The sequence below is a fragment of the Perognathus longimembris genome, chromosome 7 (genome assembly GCF_023159225.1).
Source record: "Perognathus longimembris pacificus isolate PPM17 chromosome 7, ASM2315922v1, whole genome shotgun sequence".
In the NCBI taxonomy this organism is placed as follows: Eukaryota; Metazoa; Chordata; class Mammalia; order Rodentia; family Heteromyidae; genus Perognathus; species Perognathus longimembris.
Window position 1 is genome coordinate 59,119,857 of NC_063167.1, and position 22,853 is coordinate 59,142,709.

Below are 22,853 nucleotides of genomic sequence, written 5' to 3' on the forward strand. Positions count from 1 at the left end.
TCACAGGAGTGGGAAGATTTGGGATTGGTTGTAAATGGGCAGGTAATCTCATGTACACCTGCCATTTCCCTATGTACTTAGCCAGGGATAAAGGACTTGGATGTAACAGAAGCAGGTGCTTACAGGCATAGCATACCTGGTGTGACTTGTTTCACCCTCTGGTTTCCCTATGGGCCACATAGCTGCCAGAGATACCACTGCCAAGTTTGAAAAACACAATTTTTAAACTCAAACTCTGTGCAGAAGAGTTTATACTTGTGGCCTAGATATTTCCATGTAAGGAGCTGTTTAAAAACAAAGAACTCTTCTATCAGTTCCAGACCCAAACTTGTACACACATAAAAACCTCCTGTAGGCAGAGGCAGAGCCAACAGTGGCCGAATGGTGTCCTCCTTTCAGTTCAGTGTTCCATCTCCTTGGATGTATATTTTGAAGATTGGATAGGGGGAAATTCTAAAATATTGAATAATGTATAAAGGGTTAGGCTTGAACATCACTACACAAAACAGATGCTGATCATAAACAAGCAACAAGCCCTGCCAGTTGATGCCAGTTGAATGCCAGACCTAAAATATAGTAACATTAAAATGTCTTCACAATGATCTAATCTGGGTGGTACTTGATTCATATCGTCCCCTACCCTGCTCCCTTCTTTCTTTTAAACTAAATTAAATCCAGTAAAAAACAAAATGGAAAATCCAGGAAGAGATATTTCTATAAACTTCTCAAAAGATACTTATCCTATTAGTGTAATATGGTGATGGGAAGGTAATTTCTCACATTAAAAATTATCTTGTCTATAGTAAAATGGGCATACTTTAAAACTTTATTAAAAACCACTCCCTTAGCTTAGAACCTAGTTGTTAACTGGCAGTATATCTTAGTTATAACTAGTGGGTCTAATTTCTCTTTTCTGTGAGTTTGTCCTTTCCTTTCATGGAAGGATTAATTCCTCAAATTAGCAAGATCTGTCATTTGCTTTAAAATAGTTTTTCACATGTAGTAGTGCTGCATGGTGGATCACATATGTAACCTCAGCTCCTGGGAAACAGATCACGTCAAGGCCAACCCAGGCAAAAAGTTAGCAGGATCCCATCTCAATAAAAACATCTTTAAATAAAAAGTTTGGTATTGTTGTAAGCATCTGTACTGCTAAATATGAGGTAGAGATAGATGTATTCTGGTTGAGGTCAATCATGGAGGGAAATGACAGTAATTGAAAAAAACAACTGAACGAAAGAAAAATCTTGAGAACCTGAGTTTGAGCTCTCATACCACCAAAACAAAGCAAAATTCTCATTGTAATTGATGATAGAAATACCCAATGACAACTACTGGCTTTTTCTTCAGACATATCAGAGACTGTGAGACCTTCCTTCCTAGTAAGACTCCTTACCAGAATGTAAGTGTAGTATTATTTCAGCAGTTTAGTTAAAAAAAAAAAAAGGTGAAATAATTTTTGGAGAGTTTTATGTCTGAGACAACAGAATTAAGAAAGAAAAGCATCAAGTCAGGCTCCTGTGGCTCATGCCTGTAATCCTCCTTACTCAGGAAGCTGAGATGTGAGGATTAAAGTTCAAAGCCATGCCAAGCAGGAAAGTCTGTGAGACTCCTCCTATCTTCACTTAAACAGCAAAAAAGGCCCAGAAGTTCAGGTAGCAGAGCGTTAGCTCTGAGCACAAAAGCCCAAGGACAGCATTCAAGCCCTGAGTTCAAGCCCCAGGAACAACACACACACACACATACACACACACACACACACACACACACACACACACATACACACACACACAGAGAGAGAGAGAGAGAGAGAGAATATTATATCTTTGTAGTAGAGGCAAAACTAGGCTCTAGCTAGTGAGGAAGACAAGGAAGAACCTGTAGGGGAGCATTGAAGTAAGTTCTATCTTATGCTGTGTGTGGCTCTCCAAAAGTCTAAGGGCCTAGCATGCTCTGGGTTCAATTCAGGGCTTACATTTTTTTTTATTTACTGGGATTTATTAGTATATATTAATTGTACAAGGAAGAGTTCATGTGACATTTCCATACATACCTACAATGTCCCCGATCAAACTCATCCCCTTCATTTCTCTATCTCCTATTTAAAAATTCAGTAGACTTTATTCTACTTCCAAGCCTGCATACCAAGTACATCAACCATATTCACTGTTGTTTACTCTCTTCTTTGGTTCTTCTGCTAAGTATCACAACCTGGAACCTAATATAGCCTGTTTTACTTTCCCATGATTCTTCATTTTCTTTTTATTTTGTTTTCTGTCATATATTAATCATACAAAGGGATTTTAGATTTTACGTGCACATAAGCATATATTGACTGTGCTAACTCTTCTTGCTCTTTTATGTCAGTCAAATGTTCTGCTTGCCTCAGTATTTTTTTTTTTTTGGCCAGTCCTGGGCCTTGAACTCAGGGCCTGAGCACTGTCCCTGGCTTCCTTTTGCTCAAGGCTAGCACTCTGCCACTTGAGCCACAGCGCCACTTCTAGCCGTTTTCTGTATATGTGGTGCTGGGGAATTGAACCCAGGGCCTCATGTATACGAGGCAAGCTCTCTTGCCACTAGGCCATATCCCCAGCCCTGCCTCAGTATTCTTACTTATCCTCTTGTAAACCTTCTTAAGCTCGTTTGGAAGAAAAGTAAGTAAATGAGTGAATTAAAGTGCTTAATAGACAAGTTGCTACAATTGTGTTTCATTCTCTCAAAGCTGTATAACAAGTTCAACCAGCTATTCTTTAGTGTTCTGTAGTGTCTGGGAATTGTGACTTCAAGGGAAAAATTAAGCACTTTTTTATTAAAGAATAAAAATCATAAACTATAAATATAACTAGATGTCAAAACATCCCTCAACATGAAAGTATAAAAACCACATATTTTAAATTGCCTATTAAAATTCCTTCATGGGCTGGGGTTAAAACTTGGTGAGAGGACTGGGAAGGTGGCTTAGAGTGCTTGCCTAGCATGCATAAAGCCCTGGGTTTTAGTCCTCAGTACTACATAAACAGAAAAAGCCTGAAGTGGCGCGGCAGCTTAACTGGTAGAGCAAGCACTAGCCTTAAGCACAGAAAGGCTCAGGGTCAGAGCCCAAGCCCTGAGTTCAAGTGCCAAGACTGGCAAAAAACAAAACAAAACAGAAAAAACTTGGTGCGAAAAGTGCTTGTGCCAGACGTTAGATTCAATCCTGGCATTCATGTGTGGTGCATATGTCAATTGTTTTATGCCATTAATGATACCAAATGTTACCAAATATTTGAAGGTTTGTATGATTGTGGTATTAATTCACACAATCCTCACAATATCATAAGGTGTTCATATGTGTGATTCATAAATGAGGAAAGGGTTAATTTAAAGAGATGTCACTATAATTTACTCAGATATACAGCATGAATATGAGAGAACTGAGATGCAAATACATGGGGTGTAGTCTAGATGCTTACCTTTTAGATTACATTGTTCTTTAAAAGGAGATAAAAGAAGAGAAGAGAAAGGAAAAGACAGGTAAGGTAAGTTTAAAATGAACATTCACCAGAGTAAAGTTAATCACTTTCTTTGTTTTTTGCCAGTACAGAGGCTTGAACTCTAGGCTTCATGTTCTCTTTGGGCTTTTGAACTAGTGGCTAATGCTCTACAATTTGGCCCAAGGCTTCAGTTCCATCTTATTGCTGACTATTTGGAGACAAGAGTCTCAGGGATTTGTCTGCCCAGGCTAGCTTTCGAAACATGATTTTCAGATCTCAGCCTCCAAGTAGCTTGATTACAGGCATGAGTCACTGACAACTGTCTTACATTTTATTTAATGAAGCTGTTTTCAGTTCTTTGACAAGTTATCTTTGTCAAGGTAAGGAAAATGATTAATGTACAATATAGTTTTTATTCAGGAAATGACATATGTGACATCTTTGAAAAGATGAATCAAATACTTCCTTAATGCTGTTTCAAATACTTTGGAAGAGCAAAGTGATTTCAAATAGTATTTACCAAATTCTTGACTGACCTAAATTATAAAATTTTAAGTGAGAAGTGAATAGAAAGGATTTCAGCTGTGTATAGCTGAAATCAAGGAAAGAAGCTGCATTTTTCAATGTTAAAAATAATAGCAAATATGATCCTTATTTCTTTAATATGGGCATTTAGTTGGTCAAATAGCAAATATGAACCTTATTTCTTTAATATGGGCATTTAGTTGGTCAAATACTGCATCTTCTGTAGTTCAGTATTTCAGGAAAGATAGACAAAATTGTTGAATAATAAATACTGTTTTACCAGAAATTTATTTTATTGTCATTTGGAAGATCCTTGCTTAATGAAAAGAGAGACAGGAGACAGAGAGAGAGAGAGAGAGAGGAAATAATCCACAGTAGTTTCTAGGTTGCAAAAGAAGTTATTTGTGATGATTTTCTTTTAAGTGGAGTCTATTCTAACAGATAGCAATATAATTATTCTAATAAAGTTTTAGCAGTGAAGCTAAAGTGGTAGGTAAATGTTCATATGCTCTGAAATAAAATTAAGAAAATACTTGTTAATTGAAAGTTTATGAAACTGTTAAGTAGACTTAGCAATTCAAAAGGGCTGCTTCAACTTCAATAGGGCTACTACAATGAACATAAAGTTTCTTTTCAGAAATTATATATTATTAAATATTTGTAATGATATAAATGTAGGCTGGGGATATAGGGGTATTGCTGAAAGGTAGAGAACTTGCTGATATGTGTAAGGACCCAGAACTCCTTCCCTTGACCCAGAAAGATAATGCAAGTAATATAATGTATAGGTATTAAAAATAGCATGTTTAACATAGATGATCCTCACCAGGTGTCCTATTTATATAAACTAGTATGTTCAAAGGGAAAATATTTTGATGTGAAATCATACTAATATATGTAAATGGGAATAAAAACATAAAATCAGCAATAATTATAACAATATTTATACTTACAAATAAGAAATGGCATAAATTATGGGTGTGACAAAACTTCTTAACTTTGGTTCTATTGCTCATCTCAATTCTAAGTAAAAATTCTCCCTTGGAAAGCAGAATCTTAAGATTAAACCCTTTAACATATGTGTACGTTCAGTTACTTCTAATAAGACTTGGCTTTTTGCCTTAAGTGTTTTGTGTTTAGCTATTTCTGCTTAACTGGATATCAACTCATTAGTTTAGCTTTGCCTACTTATCTCTGTATAATAATCTTTAAATGATTGTTTGTATCTGTTTGGACGGTTGGAGAAGTGTGATTGCTTTCATTTGTTCTCCCTTGGTATGCAATGAGGTAATACATGATACAAAAATAATTTTTAAGAATCACCACTTGTTTATGATGAAACACTTTCCCATGAAGTAAAATGAAGCAAATCACTGGAAAAAGTGGGAGGAACTTCAAGACCAAACTTTGGTGGAAGAATTGTGGGAAGTGTGGCCGAAAAAGAGAAAACATGCATGGAATGGACTAATTGATACGAATAAAGGGGCAGTGTACTTTAGTATGAGTTGCAAAGTAAATACACAAATGATATGATATATGAACAAATACTCTGAACACAGCAGAACAATACTATAATCAGTACTACAACACACTGCTTGGCATCTCATATATTGAAATGTACTCATATAGTCATTCAAGTTGTTATAAATTACTGACCCCCAGGCCTCACAATTAAACTGCTGACATATGCCTGGAAGGAGAAATAAATGTGTGAAGGGAAGGCAGCTGAAATATATAGATATCCTCATCTATGGGAATTGAGATATATTTCAGTTTCCTTTAATGTCTTGTGAAATGGAACAATGAAACATAATGGAAACTGGGTGATCCAAGGCATGAGATGGATGGCTTTGGTGGGGGTGGGGGTGGGGGGTAGAATAAAGAATGGTGCAGAATGCTCTGAGTCACAGCTTGCATGTTGGTTTTTAAGGGCAAGGGCAAGCCACTCCTACTGAATGAGGTAACATGAGCCATGCATTGTCAGATATTTCATTTAGTCACCCTAAAACCTGAAACTATACTTCTTGAAGATTGAACCTAGGGCCTCATGCATCCTGAGCAAACACTTTCCCACTAAACTCATCCTGAGTATATATATAAAAAAAAAAACTTCTAATTTTTCATTAGATCCATCCTACAATAAAAACAAAACAAAAGAATCTGAAGCTGGTAGCTGGTGCCTCATGGCTATAATCCTATCTACTCAGGAGACAGATCTGAGTGACTCTCTTAGATTCAATAAGTTACTCAGAAAAAGCCGGAAGTGGCGCTATGGCTCATTCCATATCATCAAAGAATAATAAAATATTGGATATAATTTTCTTTTCTTCTTTTTTTTTGTCAGTCATGGGGATTGAACTCAGGTCTTGGGTATTATTCATGAGCTTTTTTACTCAAGGCTAGTGCTCTACCACTTTGGGTACTGGTGGTTTCTGGTGGTTAATGGAAAATAAGAACCTCACAGATTTTCCTGCCTGGCCTGGCTTTGAACCTCCATCCTCACATCTCAGCCACCTGAGTAATTAGGATTACAGGTGCAAGCCACCAGTGATGTCTTGGGTATGATTTTCTGATAGAAAAAATACTAATGTTTTGAGAAATTTTTTAAAAGCTGTAATGTAAAAAAAGAATATAAACAAAAAAACTATTTAAAGTATCAGCAGAAAATTAGACTTTTTCCTTCCTTGAAATTTTCTATTTATTTCCTCTTTGCTATAACATTAATAAAATTTTGTAGCAATTTGGCAGGATAATATTGGTGAAAATGCTTTTTGGTTCATGGAGGCTTTGATAACTTAGTGAGTAATAAATGTATTAGAAGAAAGCTTAGTACTTTATAGAATTATGTATAATTTATTATAGATGTTTTGTCTTTAAAACCAAAGTGCTGGGGTGCAAAACAGAACCCTTGGAATGCCCCATGTTGCACTGGTGATTCTGATATTTGAGATTCCTTCCCTGGCATGCCTTTATCTAATATAAGTGATTGGGATAGGAAGGGAAGAAGAAAGAAGAGTTGTTCTAGGTAAAAGGAAAAGGCCAGCCAACACTTCAACTTTCCTGAATTCAGGAACACAAATGCGTTCCTGGTGGTATCTCCCAACTATCCAAAGCAGATACATCTGTGTACACTCAATAAGACAATTGATAAGAACCAGCAAGTCCTTGAACAAATTACTGCTATTTTTTATCTTTCCTTAAAAGACACACACACACACACACACACACATACACACACACACACAGTTTTATTAACTGTTTGCTTGGAGAACACTAAAATTTTCATTGTAATCACTAATTTGTGAAGATTTATATTTGGCTTATAAAAGTATTTGAGTGAATTGACCAACAAGATTTGTTAAGCAAATTCATTACATTTGTAAAGAAGTAAATTTTTGTATAAGTGTTTATCTGCATTAATAAAAATTTTAGATTATTTGATTTCTAATATCTGTATCAGTGAAAACAACACTATAATATTTGGGCAGTTTTATTTTGATTGAGCTAAATATTATAATGGTAATCATTATTATATGGTTATAGCTCTCATTTGTTCCATAAGTACTTTCCATCACCCAACCATAGTTGGGTCTTTCTAAGAGGCCCTTGATGAAAACAAGTTATATGTTTCAGATTTAGTGCAAGCCATTCTAAAGAGTAGGCAATACTAATTCTCCTGTCTTCCCTCCCTCCCTCTCTCCTTTCCCCTCTCTTTCTTTTGCTACTACCAGAACTTCAAGGCCTTAAACTTACAATTTAAGCAAATTGAAAGGTGTTCATGGCTATATGCTACCACTTGAACCACACCCACTGTCCAGCTTTTTACTGATGACTTGGAAATTAAGTCTCTAGGATACTTCTTTCTGCCCATGTTGGTTTTGAACCATGATCCTCCAGATATGTCTCCTGAGTAGCTAGGATTATAGGAATGAACCACAGGCACAGGTGCCTAGCTTAATTTTTGAGATACTGTGGCAAAATAGCTGGAATTACAGGCATGTACCACCACACCTAGCTTTTACTAGTTGAATTAACAGTTTCAGAACTTTTATTCCAACCTCTGTCAACCTACTTATCCCTAGAGTATTTGTAATACTTTAGAATTACAGGTAGGAGCTACTGTGCTTGTCTGATCAGGATATTTTAAAAATTGCATTTGATTTTTAATGGCTTCTCATACCTCGTTCTAATGATTTGAATATCATAGTTAATATGTCTAAATGGAACAAGGATACAACTGCATTTGTAGGTGGTTGGATAAGTAAGAGAAGGATTGGAGAAGACAGAGACCTCCAAGTTTTCTCAGTGCTACAAAAAAGGCAGATTATTTGTGCAAAATCACAGCCTCTGGGAAATTGAAGCTAGAGGAATTTATCAAAAGGGTGAGTTACAAAATGAACTAGAAATTTCATGAATGCACAGAAACCTAACTAACATAGGGAGAAGAAAGATTAGCATGCAGAAAAGAAAACTGGAATTTCCAAAACAACAACAACAAATCCAAGACATGGGCAGGTGTAAAGAACCAAAAACAAGGCAGAGTAATAACTACTGTAGGATCATAGTGAACTATAGTATATGTTTAATAGTCCTAGCAGAAGCTCATAATAGCTCAATAACTATGTACCCGTCACATAAGATGATGCTAAGCAAAAGAAACACAAAGATATGGAAACAATATTTGTCACTGTTGTTATTTATTATTATTATTTTTTTTTGCCAGTCCTGGGCCTTGGACTCAGGGCCTGAGCACTGTCCCTGGCTTCCTTTTTGCTCAAGGCTAGCACTCTTCCACTTGAGCCACAGCGCCGCTTCTGGCCGTTTTCTGTATATGTGGTGCTGGGGAATCGAACCTAGAGCCTCGTGTATCCGAGGCAGGCACTCTTGCCACTAGGCTATATCCCCAGCCCATGTTGTTATTTTTAATATACTATGTGAAATTATTTCTTTTGTTTATCTTCCCTATGGTTTAGCCCCTGTTGTCATTGTATTGGTTTTGGTACCCTGGGTATTGTACATATGTTTGTCTGAATTAGGGAAGGGAAGTGAAACATCAAAATGGTGAGACAAAGGGTAAAAGGCCAACCAATGCAACAGCAGTACGTCCAAGACAGTATGCTGTAAATTAACACTACAACTTGGGGGGGAGAATTGTAGGGGAGGGAGAAAAATGAGGGAACAAGTAACAAGTTTGATAAGAAATGTACTCACTACCTTAGGTATGTAACTGTAACCCCTCTGTATATCACACTGACAGTAATAATTTTAACAAAAAGAACCAACACATGTTTGGAGACACTTAAGAGAAAGTTAATTTTTCCTGAAGGTTTTAAAATAAAATAGATTCTTACAATATGCTTTGTGGAAATGAAATCCCTTTGTATGACTACTTAAAATAAAAATCTAAGGAATAGAGGAAAAGGGCTGGGAATGTAGCTTAGAGGTAGAGTGCTTGCCTAGCATGCATAAAGCCCTGGGTTTGATTCCTCAGCACCATGTAAACAGAAAAAGCCAGAAGTGGCTGTGGCTCAAGTGGTAGAGTGCTAGCCTTGAGGAAAAAGAAGCCAGGGACAGTGCTGAGGCCCTGAGTTCAAGTCCCAGGACTGGCGAGAGAGAGAGAGAGAGAGAGAGAGAGAGAGAGAGAGAGAGAGAGAGAGAGAGAGAGAGAGAGAATCCATTTATTATATAATCTTACTAAATTTGGGAAATTATTTAATCCTTTTCATTATTTTCATGACTGAAAAGTGTCTTCAGAGAAAAGGGAACAAGATTAAGATCTAGTTGAGATAATTCTGTGAAATATGTTATGAAGATATAGTATTTGCTGTGAAGATGTAGTTAAAATTTCTGCATGCTGTACCTGTTAAATGTAATATAAGCATCTTTATGTCCTCCTAATGGGTTTTATGTGTTTGCTTATACTTTTTGTGTGCATATTTACTGCCTTTTTGTGTGTCTATATCCTTGTTTCCACGAATAATGTATTTCTCTGGGGAGGGGTAGATTCATCACTTTTAGTAACAACTACGGCTCTGGGTTGAGGGAAGCAGATTTTGTAGGACTGCTGGGTAATTGCCTTTATTATTCTTACATTTGGAAGAACATGTCCAACTACAATTCTGGTAAAAATGCAAACTTGAAAGTGAATAGAGAAATGAATGTGCAAGATTCTTTGACATGGGATCACCCATTTGTGCTGTCTGAGCACAAATGGCTATGTGATGGGGTCCTAGGCAAGTAGGGAGTGCTTAAGACCACAGGGGCGGCAACCCCAAGACAAGCAGCTGATGCCAAGGACAATGTATTCTAATCCTATTTTATATTTCGTCTGTGATATTGGGCTAGAAGACAAATATATAGACACAGATATATACATAGACATATGCATATATATATATTTTACAGAAGTTAAATAATTCATTCAAATAAATTATTTAAATGATTTAAAAATTCCTTTGTCAAACAGATTAATGGGACCTTGTTATGCAAAAGATAAATCATTTTATATGAAGTGGCAAAGACTTCAAGGGCTAATAAAGGTTTCATGAGAGGTAAACTTTTCATGAATTAATGCTTTTGCATGTAGTTATTTTCTATATGCATGAATTACACATTTATGCTTACAATGATATTTATATCACCAGTTTCTGACTGATTTTTTAAAGGAAGCAGTATTCACTGTGTTAAAATGAAGTAATCTTATAGATTTGATGTTTAGGAGGTGATGTTGAAGCTTAAAATAGTGGCACTTTAACAAAATAGATTAAAAAATGTTTAACTTACATGAATCTAGGAGCCATTATTCTTGAACAATTTTATCCAAGTCATTTTCTAGGTTAGAAATGTATTTGACACTGAAGTACTTTTGGTGCTTGGATCTTCCAGAAAATTATGGTGAGCTAGTATTTGTGTAACAAGACCTTAAAACCCTGGGAAAAATTTTAAGGATTTTTATAAAGCCCAGTACACATTCTTCAGCTAAATTTTGGCATAGTTTCAATTTGAGACTGCACTGAACTACAATTGGCTTATTTTATAATTAAAAACAAGAAAATCATAGTAAGAAAAATATATAATGTATGGCACTCTTGTTTATTATAGAAACATCCATAAAGAAAGAAACATGTTCTAACTTTTCTCATTACCCCAAAGGGAATTGCATCTTTAATCACACAAAGCACAACTGCTTTCTAATTTTGTTTAAAGTGTTGCAGTACTTACAAAACCCAGATCAGGTTATTATAAATCTAGAGCAAATTAGAATCATTGGCCTCTGCTCAGCTCCATGTAAGGTTCTATGTATATCATAAATTTTAAGGCATATTAGGACACACATCTGTTTCAGTTTTGTAGAAGTTAATATTCTACCTACAGAGTATTTAAACACTTCTTTCATTAAATGGAAAATTCAGGCAAAGATAGACCTTCCATCAGTTATAAGGTGCAATATTTTACCTCCAATTTTTGATAACTCATAAATTTATTTCAGTAGTTAAAGATAGCTTTCCAAAATAATATCTCTATTTGACATTACAGGATTTCTTCCCATAAGAATATTTTATGTAAGCAAATATACTAGTATTATCCTCTCAAAACTCCACCTGCATAAAGTATTTTGATTTGTATATATATATGTATATATGTATGTATGTATATATATACATGCATATATATAGATATATGAAGTTTAAAATCAGCTTGAAGAAGGGCATTAAAGAAAAAGTTAATATTAAGTCGTTATATGAACATGTCTAAGCTTAATATTCTAGATATTTTTCAGAATCCTTATTTATTTACAAATAACTATTTTTAAATAATAAATAATCTCTTTGGGAATCACTTTATTTAAAAAATAATTCACATTTTTGGGTTGCTTAAAATGTATACTTTTTTATCATATTCACATGCAGCTTCTCTGATTTTGATAAGCTATGCAGTTTTTCTTATTACCTCAATCATTTCTTTTTCTTTGAGTCATACTACTTCACATACCATAACCTAATACTATATTAAATTACTGTGTTTCAATTATCATTAGATAACATACAAATCAGGGTTGTTGTTGTTTTTTTGGAGTGTATTCTATATTGTCTGAAAATTAAAAATGTCTGGTTTGGGGCTGGAATGTGGCTTAGTGCTAGAGTGCTTAGCTAGCATCTCTGAATCTCTGGGTTTGATTCCTCAGCACCACATAAACAGAAAAAGCCAGAAGTGGTGCTGTGGCTCTAGTGATGGAGTGCTAGCCTTGAGCAAAAGGAAGCCAGGGACAGTGCGAAGGTCCTGAGTTCAAACCCCAGGACTGGCAAAAAAAAAAAAAAAAAGTACAGTTTGTATTTAGGCCATTTATCGATGTAGTAATGACATAATACTAATTAAGTTCCTGTCATAAATTACAGACCATGATAAAGGAAGATAGTTATTAACACACTAACTTTCCTCTTTAGTTATATTGTAGCAATGCAACTTTAGTAATAGGGCAATGGAGTACTAGAGTGAATGCTTTAGTAAAACAATTCCTATCAAACAAATGCATTTAAATAACAAATTATCTACATGATGGTTCAGCAACATAGTTTTTTAATGTGGTGGCTGGGTGGGGGGTGTGTGTGTGTGTGTGTGTGCGTGTGTGTATGCACGCACATTCATATGTGTGTCTGTGTGTGCAAGTACTAGAGTTGAACTCAGGGCCTGAGTGATATTCTTAATTTTTTCACTTAAAGCTCGCAGTTTACCACTTGAGCCATACCTCTGATTCCATCTTTTTTGCTGGTTAATTGAGAAGGCTCATGGACTTTCTTACCTGGGCTGGTTTTTAATGACAATCCCAAGATCTCAGCCTTCTGAGTAGCTAAAATTATAGGTGTGAGCCATTGGTGCCTGGCTATTCACGTGCTTTTATTTTTAATTTAAAATAACTCTTTTCTTGACTTTTACATTAAAACAACCCAACAAAACCTTATTACCAAACCCATTTAGTAGTGTGTGTGTGTGTGTGTGTGTGTGTGTGTGTGTGTATGTGTGTCCCTGTCTTGGAGCTTTAACTCAGTGCCTGGCACTGTCCCTGAGTTTTTAGCTCAAGGCTAGCACCCTATCACTTGAACCACAGCTCCACTTCTGCTTTTCTGGTTTTGTGGTGTTTACTTGGACATAAGAGTCTCATGGACTTTTGTGCCCAGAATGGCTTTGAACTACTATCCTCAGATCTCAGACTCCTGGGTAGCTTGGATTACAGGCCTGAGCCATCAGTGACCATTATTTCAGTACTTTTTAAAGATAAACATAATATTTTCATATTATTCTCAATTTGGAGGTCAGTTTTAGAGAAAATATCTTGTTTTGTATTGCACTTTTATTTATTATAAAAGCATATGCTGGTTAGCTCATGGTTTTGTCTAGGAGCCAAGTGACTGTTTTCATAACAACTTTAAGAATGCATTGTGAGGAGTTGCAATGGGCTAAAAACTGAATTATAAAGATTTAAACTGTTCCTGAAAATAGAGATGTTAACTTTGTCTCAAATGCAAAGACGACATTTATGAGTTTGTTTTCTGACTCTTAAAGCTTTTAGTAAGCTTTTGCATATTACCATGAATGCTGATAAAATTTATCAAATTCATATTCTCAGTGTCAATAATCTTCATTTCGAACTAGTTAGTCACTGAAATGTAACTTGTTAGTACTTAAAGGTTTAGATCTGATAGAACAGAGTTCCCTCTCTCACTTGTTATCTCAAAGAGCTGTATTTTCAACTATTCCTAGATTAACTTCAACAATTTTAGGGAAGATTTAAAGACATTTCATCCTCATTGTTGACATCCTCATTGTAGGCATCTGTACACATTAAAACAGAATGAAGAGGTTTTATTTTTAAACCACATATTTTGCTGAGAAAAGATTTGGTTATGACTTTATCATGAGCAAAATAATCATTACAAGTTAATATAGGAAGTTTCATTAAAAAAAACTATTCTTATTGCTATATTTCTTGGCTTGCCAGAAGCATTGATGGAAGATCTATAAGACCCAATTATAGAAAATCCTCAAGGTACAGGGATTTAACAGGAGTATGGGAACAATCTATGGGAAAGGAAGACTGACTGTGAATAAAACACAGAGAAGCAATGATTATGAGGGATCTTGCTATTAATTTACTTGTTTTTGAGGATAATAATTCAGATGTATAAAAGTTTTATAATCCTTTACATTTAGTTATGTACACTTGAGGTGTACAGAAAAAAGTCATGTAACCAGTTGTACTTGTAGACATTTAATTATAAATTGATAGGTGTTAATAATATATATGATTATATACTTTTAAACAATATCATTAAGCACTGTATGCCATAATCATATTTGTGGAATGCTTTAAATTCTCCTTCCTTTTGAGACTGTATCTTACCTTTTGTGGAAGGTTCGAATTTCTGGGGCAAAATTAACTCAACTTAGAGTCATAGTGAAAACTGTACTGGCTTTGCCAAATGCATTCATATGTTTCTGCTCTCATGGAAAATGAGTTTTGATTTCTTTTCAGCCTATATGCATGGCAAAGCAAAAAATGAAAACAAAGCTAACAACTTTCAACCAGTTCTAGTAAAGTTTGGTATTAACATCTTGCTTTGATCGACTTTGTAGCTTTAAGACAGTTTACTTTCTAGCATTAGGAAAATCTAGTTTCAGCACCATGCCTACTTGAAGAGTAATGGTGAAAGAAAAGGATCCAAGTTAAATCTGTGATATAATTTAACGACTTTTTATTTCTGTTTCTGAATTATAAAGTCAAGTAGTATTCATGATTTTATTTGCTTATTTGTTTCTTTTGGACTTTTACAAGTTCTAAACACAGGCCAAAATAGGCTCTACACAGAGCTAACAACCTTACCGTATTGATAGTTGTCTACATCTGTGTATTTCAAGCTTTGTGGCAATTTTTGGCCCACTATCAAGTCACAATATCTTCTCTCCATTCCACTTCTGTAACCCCTCTTAGATTTATCTACATCCAAGTTTGCCAGAGTAAAACAGAAAAGAAGCTATTGGCAGTGTCCTAACCATGTCCATTTTCTTATTTCTTCACCTTATTTAACTTGTTATTCAGACAAGTTATTTTGACAATTGTTATTTTGACAAGTGCCTGGTCATTTCCCTGTAAATAAAGATACTTGGAAAGTAATTAGCTTTTAAAATTAGCATAATTTCTGTATTAGAAATGGTGAACCCATTGGCTAAAAATATGATCTTTGGTTTTACTTAGAGCTGCTCAAATTAAAAACATGAGTTTCTACAGTTGGAAAGAAACATGTATGGTTAAAATATTTGAAGCCCATCAATCTCTCTAACCACATAAGTTAATGAGTTCCTTCTGTTTGGTTTGAATGAAATCACCATGAGTGGTTAGATGTTGATTTAACATAAAACAAATGGAAGTGGGTGTTTCCATTGTTCATTGTAGAATTCATTTAAAAAACAATTAGCAAGTATTATGAATAAGTCAATGATCTTGCCATTATAAATAATAATATAGACTGAGTAGTTAAATTGATTTGATTGTAGGGAATGTATTACATGTTGCAATTCCCCTTAACTTGCTCACATCTGCAGACATTATTAAGCTTCTAGGTTCATTTTCTCCCCTTTCCATAACACCTGTATTGTTATAAATTGTGTTTTGAATTGTCACAAAGTGTCAGGTATACTGGGTTTTCTGAATAATGTGTACATATGTGTCATTTAAGTGTTCTTGTCTAATGGCAGGTTTATGTGGAACAGCATACTCTTGAATATAACAATGCAATTGATTTCTCCATCCATTTTTGGAATTATACAATGAAAAAGTATTCTTATGGACAAGGTGCAATGAAAGAATTAAAAATTCTTTCCTATTTAAAATGTCTTAATGAAGGACTACTTTAGTTTGAAAACCATAGCAGCCTTATATTCTTGGGAAAAAAAAAACATTGAACCTTCTGAACTTTATGAATACACATCCTGTGGAATTAAGATTTGAAATTTGTATGGGCTGTTTTCTACTTTTAATTCACTTTTTATAAGTTCTTTGCCCTTCCACAAGCCTCCTTCTTGTTTTGTGATGTAGTGTCTTCAGACTCACTTTACATCTTGAGCTTCAAAGAATGTCAGACCTATGACATGCAGACAGTGGGCTCTTACAGAGATTCTTTCTGGAAGAATTAAATAAATAAGTAAATGAGCCAACATACGGCCAGCTTAATTCAGGCAAAAATGTCTATTGATTGCTTACCCAGCTCACTCAGTAAAAACTTCAGCTTAAGTTTTGTTTCCCAAAAGAAAATAGGATTAGACGGATCTGTGCACTCTGGGGCTTCTTTTGAATCATGCCCAGATGAGTGAACAAAAGAAAGGACCAAAATTGTTTGATGAATTTGCTAATTATAACTACTTTCACACTGTGCTTAAAAAATCCCTAACAAAATAATTTTAAATTCTGAAAGATACTATTATATAAATGACTTTTGAATCTGAGAACTAGAATTCTGCCTTGTTTTCAAATACTTTAAGTAGCCCGATTTCATTTTCTTTGGTAGATCCGTTGTATGTATAAAATTTGACAGATATAAAAACTTAGCTATATTGTAAGATTTCACACCAGCTCTGCATTGTGTATATTTATTCCATCTAGTTTAGATCCTTCATGAGTTATGATCCTGCATGAGTTAGATCCTGCATTTGAGTTATGTTAGGTAACAAGTTTCAAAATGAAGAGAGTCTGTAGTTTAAAGCACCAAGTGCTCTAATTTGTTTCTTATCTTTTGAAATGGTGACAGTATCAAAACACCAATACATGACACGGAAGAAATTGGATTGTGAAACATTCTTGTTTTAATCTGAGAATTTACAATAGACAGAGTATGTTCCACTTATTTGGATACATGTACATTTATATGGTTTTCTGCAAGTCAGGAACAAACTTGACCAGTAAGTAGTTGAATTCACATTCGTAGTACAAAAAAACTTCCTTGGTGACAAAATGTTGATAGGTATTTAGGATCTTCATGTTTTTTGGACAATCTCCCGTTGACATTTTAATAGCACTGCTTGCTATGTTTTCTGAATTATGATGACTGTAACACACCCACAGTAACAAAAAGTCCATATTGTTTATGAAAGCAAAGAAGCTCAAGTTTCATCCTATTTTCTAGAATCTATAGGTTTTAAACCTTGGAGAAGCAGTCTCCTCTCCCCTCCCCCCTCGCAAATAGTTGTATCCTTTAGTAGAATCAGTGGTCTCTACACCGATTTGAAAACATACATGCTTTCAGATCAGATATTTTGTAATTTTAACAAATCAATGTAGTTTTGACTTTTCCTCCCATATAGTGGACACTTGATTAGCTGTTAAAACGTTTTTGTAGCGTGATTGTGCGTGGTCCTGATCGGATCTTTCAGCTTGAGTCTGTCATTAGCTGGGTCTGGCGGTTGGCTGACACTGCCAGCAGATTGGGAGCAAGGAAGTGTTATCCGAGGACAAGAGCAAGAGCAGTTTCAATGTAAGGAAATGAGGGAAACAGACCTAACAGCACTCTGAATGTACTTGGGAATAAAGAACCTTGTAGTCGGTCTCCGTTCCTTCCGTTGGTTATCCTGGGGAGTTTAATCAAAAACAAACAGAACGCTCTTGTGAAATATAGTCAATAAAGTCAAAGTTTAGCCAGCCCTATACAACTACAAAGAAAGTCATCGCAATTTAAAAAGAGGGGGAAAAATGTAACTTTCATTAACCAGCGCGCCGGAAATCTCAGGTATCAAAGACGCATTAACCCTGGAGCGTCCCCTGCGCGCCATGCCGCGCCGCAGCCGGACGGAGGCAGCCGCGGCGAACAGACGTTCTTTCTCCTCCGAGCAGTCACACAAAAGGAGGGCTGCGGAAACTAAAAGTTTCGGGGGCCCTCGGCTCAGTGCATGGAGGAAAAAGAAACCCTGGACATGGAGTGGGTAAAACATGCATCCTGGGCGCCTCCTGGAAGACGAGGCAAAGGGGAAAGCTCCAGGGCCTGGTGGGAGGGGGGTGGTCCACAAAGCCGCTGCCAACTCCTCTACCTCTTCGCTTCCGGCGTCCCCAACCTCTTAGGCTGGATCGCCGCGCTCCGCTGCTTTCTCCCAAATACCCTTCACCCGCTTCCCGAAATAAAAATCAATGTTTTTAAAGTGCGTGTGTGGACAGGATGGAGAGCGTGCTCCACCAGCGGAGCGCGCGGCTGGGCTGGCGCGCTGGGACTGGAGTTGGTGGGGAGTGCGCTGGAAAAGGTGGAGATTGAATGGGTGTAAGGATGGGGTGGGGGGTGGCTGTGGAACCCAGGGACCTGGGGCGAAGAGGCGGGGGAGGGGGGGGACACGAGCCGATGGGGAGGGGTAAGGAAGGGGAGGGGCAGGCGCCAGCGCAGGCCGCCTCTGGGGCGCGTTTCTCGGCCACGCGCGCGCGCGTCTTTCGCACCCCCCACCCCCCACCGCCGCCGCTGCCTCCCCGCCGCCCGGACCAGCCCAGCGGCCGCCCCACCGGCGGAGCCCAGGCCTGCCTGTCCTGGAGGGGCTGCTCGGCCACCGCCACCCGAACGGCTGGAGCCCGTAAGTGTGTCCCTTTCGCTCCTCCTCCTCCTCCCTCTCGCTCCGCCGCAGCTGCTCAAATGGAGTGGAAAATGGCCATTGGGCGGCAATGAGTTATAGATTATCTGCTCCGCGTTTTGTACTTAGCTGCCTATAATCTTCTTTTGAGTTTGCCTGAGCTCCTGGCTGGAAAAACCAGGAGGGAGAGGTTTATCCTTCGCTGCTGCTGTACACGCTAATGTTTATATGATTAGTAGAACTCAGGGGGTGGGGTGGAGAGGTGGGGGCGGGGGGGGGCTGGAGGTGGGAGAGGAGGTGGAAGCGGCTGGAGGTGACTCCAGTTCAGACCTCGCTGAGAGTCTGTGTCAGGACTTCGCACTCCCCAGTCTCTCCCTCACGCTCCCTCTCTCCCTCTCCTCTCTCTTCTCACTCTCGGCTCGCACACACGCTGAGGAGCCGGAGCGCCACCGGGAGCTTACCGGGGAATTCTTTGGGATTTGTTTGGGGGCATCTTCCCTCCGTGGCTGTGCGTGGTGCGGCTCTTCTCCGGCTCCTCTCTGCTTTCCCCCCTCCGAGCCCGCGTCCTCGCCTTCCAGCCTTTCCTGGTGCAGCCGCCAACCGCTCACCCTCGGCCGGCCAGGAGATCCGAAATGTGAGGGGGTCCGCCGCGGTGTCCCGCCCCGGGCCGCTGGGTCGCCGCGGACGGCGGGCGGTGGGGCCGCCGCTGACACTCTGAGTTGGCCTCGCGCCGCCAGCGTCGGCTCGCCCGCCCCTCCCTCCCTCCCGCCCGCTCGTCCTCGGCCGCCGCTTTCTGGGGACTCCCAAGTCTGCGCACCTCTGCCAGGCTTTCGTCTCCAACAGCCCTCGGCGCTCCAATCCCTGATTTTTTTTTCCTTTATTTTTCCTCCGAAGGGAGCGTGCGCTCTCGGAGTGCGCACGAGTGTGTGCGCGCGCGGTGGACCCCTCTCCTTGGCGCGGCGTGTGGGAAACTGCGGGAAAATGTTGACTTAACCCCAGCAGCCGCCCGGCGCTGGCTGCTTGGCTGGAGGCGGCGGCCAAGCAGGAGGACGCGCCGAGCTACGGCGCCGCGTCCGGGCCGGCGGGCCGCGGCGCTGCCCCCCACGAACGGACTCGGCAGCCGACGACCCGCATTCAGCCGGCCTCGGCCCTCCCTCGGCGGCCGGCCGCTGCCCTCAGCGCCTCTTCGTGTACGGCCCCCCGCACCAGACGGCCCTCCCCCGGGGCGCGCTCGCCCATGGAGGTAAGAGTCGCGGGAACGAACAATGTGCCTCTGTGCCCGCCTGCGGAGACCTGTTTGCTTTGCGCCTCTGGTCCGGGGGTGGATGCTGGAGGTAGAGGGAGCCCCGGCTTAGTTGGGGGCTCGATTGCTTGTTTATGTGCGGCCGGGCCCCGCGACAGATCCGCGCTCGCCACCTCTCCACACTCCCCCCACACCTCGCCCCGCCGAAATCGATCCGCAGAACTCTGAGCGACGTCCCGACTGCTCTCTAGTGCTTCCACAAGCCATCGGGACACCCTCGCGGCTCCAACCCAGTGTCGAGGTACGGCGGGGAGGACAAGTATATCGTAGGATAGACCTCCCCAAAGCACGCAGATTTTGATTTCTTAAAAGCTTGGGATAGGATGGTTCAGCTCATCCTTACTTTGCAAGGCTACTGGAAGGAATGAGTAGGAGGCGCGTCCTCTGTGGGACTGCGCTTCTCGGGTTGCGGAGCCCCAGGCCCAGCTCGGAGCACACCGTCCCCCGCCCCCTTTCGCGCCCCGTGCCCCTTGTGCTTGTAGACCGGTCCAGGGCTGGAAGTGAAATGGGTTGAGCGCTGAGAGCGAGGGTTGGGCTAGTGGCCGGCGGGGAAGGGCTTGAATGAGTTGTCGCTGACCGTTTTCTTCTTGCCCGTGGCGAGGCCAGGGTGACGGCAAAGCGCAGCCAGATGTGGCCGCGCCAGCGCTGTGGCTGGCAACCATTAGGGGCGACGGGCTGCCACTGCGGGGCCGCGGACCCGGCGGGCCGTGAGGGGGAGGTGTGTGTGTGTGTGTGTGTGTGTGTGTGTGTATGGGGGAGGGGGGAGACTGGGAATCTCCTGGACCCGCAGTGAGAGGGCAGCCGAGGGCCGCGTTGGGCCTGCCTGCGGGAGAAGTTGCAGGGCGGGGGGGGGGGGCACGGGATGCCTATGAGGTAGGGAGTCTTGAGGGTGGGGTGTCCTGGTTTGTAGCTCGGAGGTGCCAACTTGGGAGCTGCAGCTTCAAAAAGGCGTGGGAGGAGGGGAAGGGAAGAGAGCTCCCTGGAGCTCCGGGGTGAGGGTTCCTACAAGGGCGACCCTCTCGGAGCGGCGAGGACGAGCCCCTCGACGAAAGCGCCCCTGCAGTGTGCAGGCATGCTTGCCAGACTCGCTTCAGTTGGGACCAGCAAAGTTTGGGCTTTGCGCTTGAACTGTGGGCTTGGGCTAGTGGAGGGTCAGGGACGTGTGTCTTTCATGGATGTTTTGTGGTCTTCGGTTGAGTGTGTCTTCTAAAACCATTGTTGGAGGGACGAGTCATCCGACTCGTCCGTCGCAGTTTCCCCTACTTTCCTGGTCTTCTCGGGGTCCCTTCCTTCTCTCCTTCCTCCCTTACCCCCCCACCCCCCCGCCATTCTTCTCTTCCTGAGACAAACCTGGCTGTCTCACATTTAGACCTAGGAAATGTTTTCCTCCTGTTTCTTGAAAGGTGTCAGGCTGCTTAGCAGCTTCTCCAAGCAGCCTGGGGAGCATCTGAGCCGCAGCCACTCACCATCTGGTTCCCCTTACAAAGGCCAGGTTCTGAGGCGCTCTACTCACCCCGCCCCCAAGCCTTTGATTTCCCCTCCCCTCCCCATTCTCTCTCTCTCTCTCTCTCTCTCTCTCTCTCTCTCTCTCTCTCTCTCTCTCTCACTCACTCACTCTCTCCCTCTCTCTTTTGCGTTTTTGACACTGCGAATGCTTTTGCTCTGGTCCGCTTTCCCGAGGCGTGCGTGCAACGGACGTGGTGGTTCATTCATTTCCTTCAAGTGCTTAGGTCTTCGGCCTGCCCCTCCGAATTTACTTATTGCTCACCTCGCCTTGCACGACGGAGAAAGTCTCATTCGTTTGGTAAATAATTACCTGTCGGGATATCTCTTACTAAATCAGTTTTGAGCCTGGGCAAACGTAAAAAGATAGACACCACGCAAGGCGATTCTGGCTCATAACAGAAACAAAAAAAAATACAAGTTCTTTTCCCACTTTTCTTTTACGGTGTCTGTGGCATCGTTCCAAGTTGGATTAAGACTGTTTGCACCTAGCTAAAGGTAACTTTGGAACTGAAAGCTTAGTATCCTTCTACTGCTTGCGAAACCACTTATAAGAAAACCTAAGTACCAGGTGTGTTTTGAAACTTTTTGCTTTCCCTCCTTTACACCCCGCTATAAGTTTATGCATGATAAAAGAATAGTACGAAACAAATGTTCTGTTGTTTGGTTTCTTCAGACATTCCGATTCTCTCCTTTTGTTGCTTGCTTCTAAAAGAGGTGCCATTTCACATCATTCTGCACAAATTGTTTGAATTAATGCAAGTGTGAATTCTTACCGTTTGAAGGGGACTATTAGCATATCAAAGGTTTCTTAGCTTCTGCTCAATTGAGAAAACTTCAGCCTGTCTTCCATTTGCTTCCAAGCTGAGGCCCAAAGGGCAATGAGAATTGTAAAGGGTAAAAATAGGGAGGTGGATTCAGGCAGTGTTTCTGGACTTTTACTGTTTTGTAATTATGTGAGCCAAAAAACATTGTCTATTTCTGTGGAGCCCTCGACAATGGCAAGACAATTATTTTCTGTTGATAAATGGTTTGTTCCTAGAAAAAGGGCCACCTTTTGTTTTATGATAGTCGCTCTTCCTTGTCTTTTGGGGTCCCTTTAGAGCCCTTTAGAGAGTTAGATGCCTTTCTCCTCAACCTCGTGCAGTTTCTAGGTCCTATACTTCTTATTTTCGTAAAATGAGAATGGATTTTAATTAGTCTTAACAATAGAAATTTTTTTTGATGAAAAGGTACCTGCTTTAAGGTTGAGAAATGGGTGCCTTTTCTATATACTTGCTAAGTTAACGAGGGAAAATTTAAGTAGAGAATGTTGAAAATTGAAAACTTAACTTGAACTTTACTGACATAACTTCCATTGCGAGTGTAAGTTTGGAAAATGTTTCTTTTAAGTGATGAAGACCCAAATTTCTACTTATACAGAGATAATTCTGTTTAAATAACTGAGTTTCTTT

At 40.0% G+C, this 22,853-nt stretch overlaps 1 protein-coding gene and 1 long non-coding RNA gene across 10 annotated transcripts in view; one reads left to right on the plus strand and one right to left on the minus strand.

Moving 5' to 3' along the window:
* Positions 1–4,112: 4,112 nt before the first annotated feature.
* Positions 4,113–21,694, minus strand: LOC125355337. Its single transcript, XR_007211645.1, has 3 exons — positions 21,512–21,694; positions 21,215–21,229; positions 4,113–4,123 (listed from the first exon to the last, which is right to left on the minus strand). It is a non-coding gene; the product is annotated as an uncharacterized LOC125355337 (long non-coding RNA).
* Adgrl2 (adhesion G protein-coupled receptor L2) overlaps positions 18,516–22,853 on the plus strand; it is a 180,634-nt gene continuing 176,296 nt past the window's right edge. For 8 of the 9 annotated variants that reach the window (XM_048351648.1, XM_048351651.1, XM_048351650.1 and 5 more), the window contains exon 1: positions 19,710–19,836. The gene's annotated coding sequence lies outside the window, so the exon portion shown is untranslated. Of the gene's footprint in view, positions 18,597–19,709; positions 19,837–22,853 lie in introns of those variants that run through there. The other variant, XM_048351649.1, reaches the window with a different exon arrangement.